This window comes from Gossypium hirsutum, chromosome A07 (genome assembly GCF_007990345.1).
Source record: "Gossypium hirsutum isolate 1008001.06 chromosome A07, Gossypium_hirsutum_v2.1, whole genome shotgun sequence".
NCBI lineage: Eukaryota > Viridiplantae > Streptophyta > Magnoliopsida > Malvales > Malvaceae > Gossypium > Gossypium hirsutum.
Window position 1 is genome coordinate 28870286 of NC_053430.1, and position 7077 is coordinate 28877362.

The 7077-nt window shown below is 36.7% G+C and overlaps 1 non-coding gene across 1 annotated transcript; it reads left to right on the top strand.

The window, feature by feature from the left end:
* Positions 1-5493: 5493 nt before the first annotated feature.
* LOC121204386 (small nucleolar RNA R71) lies at positions 5494-5600 on the top strand. The gene has a single exon (XR_005899311.1). It is a non-coding gene; the product is annotated as a small nucleolar RNA R71 (small nucleolar RNA).
* Positions 5601-7077: the final 1477 nt, after the last annotated feature.

A 7077-nucleotide genomic window follows, 5' to 3' on the forward strand; every position in this document is an offset into this window, starting at 1 on the left:
AACCAGTCGATTTATTCATTTGACTTGATCCGTAGAAATCCCTAAGTTATATTATTATCTCTCTCGAGACCAATAACGTCTAACCTTAGGTTGATTAATTAAAATCTCTTTCTAATTAACACCTAGTGTTGCATTAACTCGATCTATGGATCCCCTTATTAGGTTTCCCCCTAACCCGGCAAAATCTTATCACCCTATCTCTAGGCGTGCAATCAACTCCGCTTAATTATGACAAATTTACTTTTAAACAGGGTCTATTCCTCCTCTGAATAAAACATTAACTCGCATCAATATCCTGGTATATTAAAATAAGAATTAAGAACACATAATTAAGAACAAGTCAAATATTTATCATACAATTTAGATAATAATAACAAGATCTGTTTTAGGTTTCATTTCCCTTAGGTATTTAGGGGGTTTAGTTCATGATTATAGAAGAAATCATCTCAGAAGAATAATGAATACAAAACATAAAGAAAATCAAAACCCCTGAATGAAAATTGAAAGGAGATCTTCCGTCTTGATGATGAATCCAGCTTCTAAGATGGACCAATCGGCTTCCCTTGAGTAATTCCTTGCCTCCTACTCTGCATTTCCCTCCTAAGTGCCTCCTCAGGTGTTTAAATAGGCTTTAGAATGCCTAAGATCCCTCAAAATTGGCCTTTTCCAAATAGGGTTATACTTGGGCTCGGTAGGGACACGCCCGTGTGCGATTACTCTAGCCTGTGGTCAAGGCTGTTGAATAGGCACGGACGTGTAGTCTACTCGTGTAAGTCATGCTTCGATCCTGCCAAAGAGACACGGCCGTGTGACACGCCCGTGTGAGGAAGTCCAGGCCGTGTTGATTTCCCATGTGGCTCTATTTTCTCCGTTTTCGGCCCGTCTCTCACTCTTTTTACTCTCATATGCTCACCTAAATATAAAACATGGAATTAAAGGATTAGGAGCATCGAATTCACCAAATCAAAGGAGAAACTATCCATAAATGTGCTAAGCATGGGATAAAAATATGTATAAATTACGGTTTAGCAAATACCCCCACACTTAAGCGTTTGCTTGTCCTCAAGCAAAATCCTCAACTCATAATCAAAATAAATTCTTCTCAATTTATAATCTCTATCAATAATATCTCAAAATAATCCATAAGTATTCATACATTGAAAATTCAACTAAAATTACATCAAAGTTTCAAACATTCCAAGTTGAGTATTTTATCAAGAAAACACAGGTGTCTCCCCTTATCTAAGTGATTACCTTTGATCAAAATATCACAGAGTTTAACATCCTCACTAAAGATTCGCTAAAAGTAATCAAGGTGTTTAAGAACATCAATAAAAGCACTCATTAGTCAATATGAAAAGCTATTGCCATAGGCTTGCTTGAAAATCAAATCTCCACCACTATATATTGAGCTGATACATCAATCAAAAAGGTCTTTTAGAGGGTTGGAACGTGGCTTTGGTTAGGGGGTATGGTTAAAAGCTGAAAGAAAAGGTTAGAATCGAGATTGAATTGAAAAATTACCTTGCTAGAAAAATGACTAGTGATCAGTTGAATACAAGTGAGCTTCTTCTCAGAATATGGAATTAACACTCAAGCTCAAAAACGACGAATTACTACTAATATGTATTAAAGTACTTTTTTTTAAGAACAAGTCAAATACATAGAAGAGAAAAATAATAGGGATCAAATTAGGGGATTTCAACAATAATAAGTTATGGGTTAATATTGAGGGTAAATCAATTAATGGTTTGTTAGGCTCAAAGGGGTTCACTAAGGGTTAATTATGAAGGTAGGCTTTTGTAGAGTGAGCGGGTTAAACCTAAGTTCCTTTATCATCTTGACATATCAATCAAATGGTGTGGTCTTGACATGCATAATCAAGCAAGTTCTAGAATAACAAATCAAAATTGACGCACTCATAATAAAAGTGAGCATGAAAGAAATAAAATATGCTCTAAAAGCTCAAGATCTTTCAAAATTTATGGCTTTTTGATGTTCAAACTTTTGAATTTCAACTCAAGATAATACCTAAACTTAGGGAAACAATCTAAAAGTTTTTAATTCTTCAAAAATCATCTTACCATGCTTGATTCCCTAATGTCTTAAAGTTTAAAAAATCAATGCATAAATGCTTATGTTTTAATTCAAGACATATCAATAAAAATCATAAATTAATTAAAATTCATTCTAATAGTGATATGAGTGATTCACGTGAGAATAAGATAAAATTCAGGGATTTCTAATGATGATATAAAAGACCCCCCCACACTTAAGAGGTACATTGCCCTCAATGTACAAAGATAGATATATTGAAAAATATAGATAAATAATCATAAGATAGGGAGAGAAGTGAAACTTCCTGAATTATGAATCAACTCATTGATTTGGAGTTATGGAGAATAATCGGCCAAGGCAATGATGAGAGTGGAGGAGGATACTCCGATGGTGGTAGAGGTTCATTAGTCCATAAGTCATGCGCCAAAAGAATATTATATCTGGTAGTAGCTATGGTCGTGGTCGAGTAGGACATGGCAGTCGTGGAGAATCTTTTCCAGTGGAGTTTTTAGCTCCTATGCGATGATGAGCTTTGGAGCTCTTTATAACTATGATAGAATCAAGAACTTTTTAGGAAATATAATAAAGCATAATTACTCATAATGAAATAGTCGAAACTATAAATTATTCAATAAAAATTATAAAAACTAAAATTAAAAAAATAATAAAGGAAAGTGAAATAAAAAGTACTTAAATAAGATAAATAAAGATAAAAGTGAAAACAAAAATAATAAATAAAAAGTTTTTAAACATCGTCATCACCGGAAATAGTGTTGTAGGCAGCGCACGGGCGTGGCAGGTAGGGCGTATGGAGTTACAGCAGCTAGGGTTAGGGATTTTTAGGGAGGGGGATGATGAATAGTAAGGGGTTTATATAGATTTTGGGGCACACGACTGTGGGGCACGCCCGTGTGCCTTAATTTTTGCCCGTGTGTTTCGCGATTTTTAAATTTAGGCGCGTCTGACATTCGCCCCACGCCCGTGTTCCTTGGGCGTGTGGGTGCACGCGGCTGTGTCGCACGGCCGTGTCTTGCTTCGTTCGCTTTTCTCACGCTCATGTATGATAGCCCATGCCCGTGTCAGTTTGACAGTGTCGAAAGTTCACCCACGATTTCAAAACACGGGCGTGTCGCACGCCCGTGTTGTTTTGGTAGTTTCGCCCACGGCCTTATGACACGGTCATGGCGACTTATCGCATCCCGTGTTGGGAAAAAATCTTGTCATGTTTTCACATGGCCGTATCATACGACCGTGTCTTCTTTTGTGGTGTGAGCACGGCCTAAGGCACACCCGTGTGCCTGGCTGTGTGGATGGGAAGACCCTGTATTTCAAGACTCAGTTAGTAGGTTAGATGTGAAAATTTAGAATTTAAATAAATCATTACTGTTAGTGCTCGGGTTGCCTCTCGAGAAGCACTTATTTATAGTCTAAGCTTGACTTACCTCTCTGGTGTGTGATCATGGTGGCTCGAGGAGTTTACACTCCTCATCCCTGCTATCAACTTTATCAATATAAGGTTTAAGACGAGTATTGTTTACCTTAAAAGTTACGAATTTGGGGTGAATTACCTCGACTGTACCATATGGGAAAGTACTGAGTATCGTAAGAGGAATTTCTTCATTAGGTTCAAAAGTAGTAATGCGAGGATCTGCTGCATCTAGTAGTACTTTGTCTCTAACCTTAAGTTGATTTGGTGATGTATTGAGCTCATCCTGGCTTAGTTTTGGTTTATCGGGTGTTCTCAATTTTTGTGTCCGCCATTCATCGAGTTCCTCAATTTGTAGCCTTCGTTCTTCATAGCTAGGTCCTTTATTGTTGCTTGAACATGGCTCGTGTAGGTTCTTCAAACTTATTTCCTGCAAAGTAGGTTTGCACCACATGGTCAGTTTTAGTAGAATGATTTATACAACCACCTTCAATTTTCAATGTGTTACTCGAATTACGAGCTTGAAGGATGATTGTTTCATCTCCCACATGAAGTGTGAGTACACCTGTGCCAATATCAATTATTGTTCTAGCGGTTCCTAAAAAGGGCTTCCCTAAAAATAAAGGAACATTACTATCCTTTTCTATGTCTAGAACCACGAAATCAACTGGGAATATAAATTTGTTAATTTTAATGAGTACATCTTCAATAATCCCCCTAGGAAATCTGATTGTTTTATCGGCTAATTGAATACTCATCCTAGTTTGTTTGAGTTTCCCAAGACTAGTTGTTTAAACATTTTGTAAGGCATGGCATTGATACTAGCCCCTAAATCAGCAAAAGCATTATTAACATCTAGGCTATCAATTAAACAGGGAATCGTAAAACTCCTTGGATCTTTTAATTTATTGGCCAACTTATTCTGTAGTATGGCTGAGCAAACCGCATTTAGTTCCACATGCGACGCCTCATCCAACTTCTACTTATTTGTTAAAAGCTCCTTTAAGAATTTGACTGCGTTTGTCATCTGCGAAAGAGCTTCAATAAATGACAAGTTAATATGTAACTTCTTTAATAATTTAAGAAATTTACTGAATTGTTCTTCTGTACAGTCTTTCCTTATCGCATTTGGGTATGGCACACGAGGTTTGTATTCTTTATTTACCAGTTTTTGGTCATTGTGGTCCACCTCACCCTTACCTTTACTTACCATAGTTTCTTTCCTTGGTTCTGGTTCATGTGCAACAAACCCTTCCTCGTCTTGAATGGTAATTGCATTGATTTGCTCCCTTGGGTTAGATTCAGTATTACTCGGCAAGCTACCTTGTGGTCGTTCAGACATCAATTTAGTGAGCTGACCTATCTGAGTTTTGAGCCCTTCGATCGATGCTTGTTGATTTTTAAGTGCTGTCTCAGTATTCTGAAAATGAGTTTCTGATATCGAGATGAATTTTGTTCACATCTCCTCAAGGTTTGGCTTTTTCTCTTGTTGATAGGGTGGTTGTTGGAAGCTTGGAGGTGGTGGTGGTCGCTGATTCCCTTGGCCTCCCCATGAGAAATTTGGGTGGTTCCTCCAACCTGCATTGTAAGTATTACTATAAGGATTATTTTGAGATCGAGGATTATTACCCATGTAATTTAACTGCTCCTTCTCCATGTTGTGGCCAAAGGGTGGGAAATCTGAATTGCTTGATCCACCTCCACTTGCTTCGCATTGCATTACTGGGTGAACCTGTGAAGAACCAAGAAAACCATCAATTTTCTTATTCAAGAGTTCTAGCTGATTAGAGAGCATGGTGATCGAATTGACATTATAAATGCCGGCTACTTTTGTTGGCTTTGTCCTCATGACTTGCCACTGATAATTATTCAGTGACATCTCTTCTATAAATTCATAAGCATCTTCAGGTGTCTTATTATTGATGGTTCTGCTAGCGACTGCTTCGATCATCTATCGAGTCGAAGGATTCATGCCATTATGTAACGTTTGAACCTGTAGCCAAAGTGGTAGCCTATGTTGAGGGAACCTTCTCAAAAGGTCCTTGTATCTCTCCCATGCATCGTAGAGTGTTTCTAAATCCATCTGCACAAAAGAAGAGATATCATTACGTAATTTGGCTATTTTAGCCGGTGGAAAATATTTTAATAAAAACTTTTCAGTCAATTGTTCCCAAGTAGTGATTGACCCTCATGGTAACAAGTTCAACCATTGTTTAGCCTTATTCCTCAACGAAAAGGGAAACAACAGAAGGCGAATGGTGTAATAAAAAACGCCATTGATTTTAAAAGTGTCACAAAATTCTATGAAATTTGCCAAGTGAGCGTTGGGATCCTTATCCTGCAAACCATCAAACTGAACAAATTGTTGGATCATTTGAATGGTGTTAGGTTTCAGTTCAAAATTATTGGCAGCAATAGTAGGCCTAACTATGCTCGATTTAGTTTCTGTTAAAGAAGGTTTAGCATAATCATACATAGTACGTGGAGCAGGATTCTGATTAGCAGCAATCGCAGGAGGCAGCGGATTTTCTTAGTTTTCAGCCATCTCCTCAGTTGTGGTTGAAATATCGTTCTCTTGCTCTTCCTCTGTGTATCTTAAGCTTCGCCTTATTTCTCTTCGGTTTCTACGAACTGTGCGATCGACTCACTATCAAACAGTAATGGTCCTGACAGGTTTCTTCTGATCATAAACTAGAAAAACCTGTCAGAAGAAAATACATGAAGAATTAGAAAAGAAAATAAAAAATTAAATTGCAATAAATGTAAAATGGCTAAAGTGATAAAAATTGAGTGTTCCTAATATCCTAGTTCCCCGAAAACGACGCCAAAAACTTGATACATGATACTCGCGATAGGTTTTAAATATTTATAATTAATTGTTCTTGAAACTAACTATTATCACGATGAAGGAAAGTGTACCTATCGAACAGTAGTATAGCTTTAACAAGATCGGATTATCGAACCTAAAGGAACCAAGAGTACGAGTAATTACTTTCTTTTTATTATCTAGCCTAAAAATTAAGGGATTTGTTTATCTAAATTAATTAACTAAACTAAGAGTGCACAGAGAGAAATTGGGGAAAATCTTTTGGGAAAATTCGATTGATTAAAACAATACCCAAGGAAAAATCCATTTAGACTTCACTTGTTATTTGACTCTGAACCAGACGATTTATTCATTTGACTTGATTTGTAGAAATCCTTAAGTTATATTATTATATATTATTATCTCTCTCGAGACTAATAACGTCTAACCCTAGGTTGATTAATTGAAATCTCTTTCTAATTAACACCTAGTGTTGCATTAACTCCATCTATGGATCCCCTTATTAGGTTTCACCTTAATTTGGCAAAATCTTATCACCCTATCTCTAGGTGTGCAATCAACTCCGGTTAATTATGATAAATTTACTCTTAGACAGGGTCTATTCCTCCTCTGAATAAGAGCATTAACTCGAATCAATATCCTAGAATATTAAAACAAGAATTAAGAACACATAATTAAGAACAAGTCAAATATTTATCATACAATTTAGATAATAATAACAAGATCCGTCTTATGTTTCATTCCCCTTAGGTATTTAGAGGGTTTA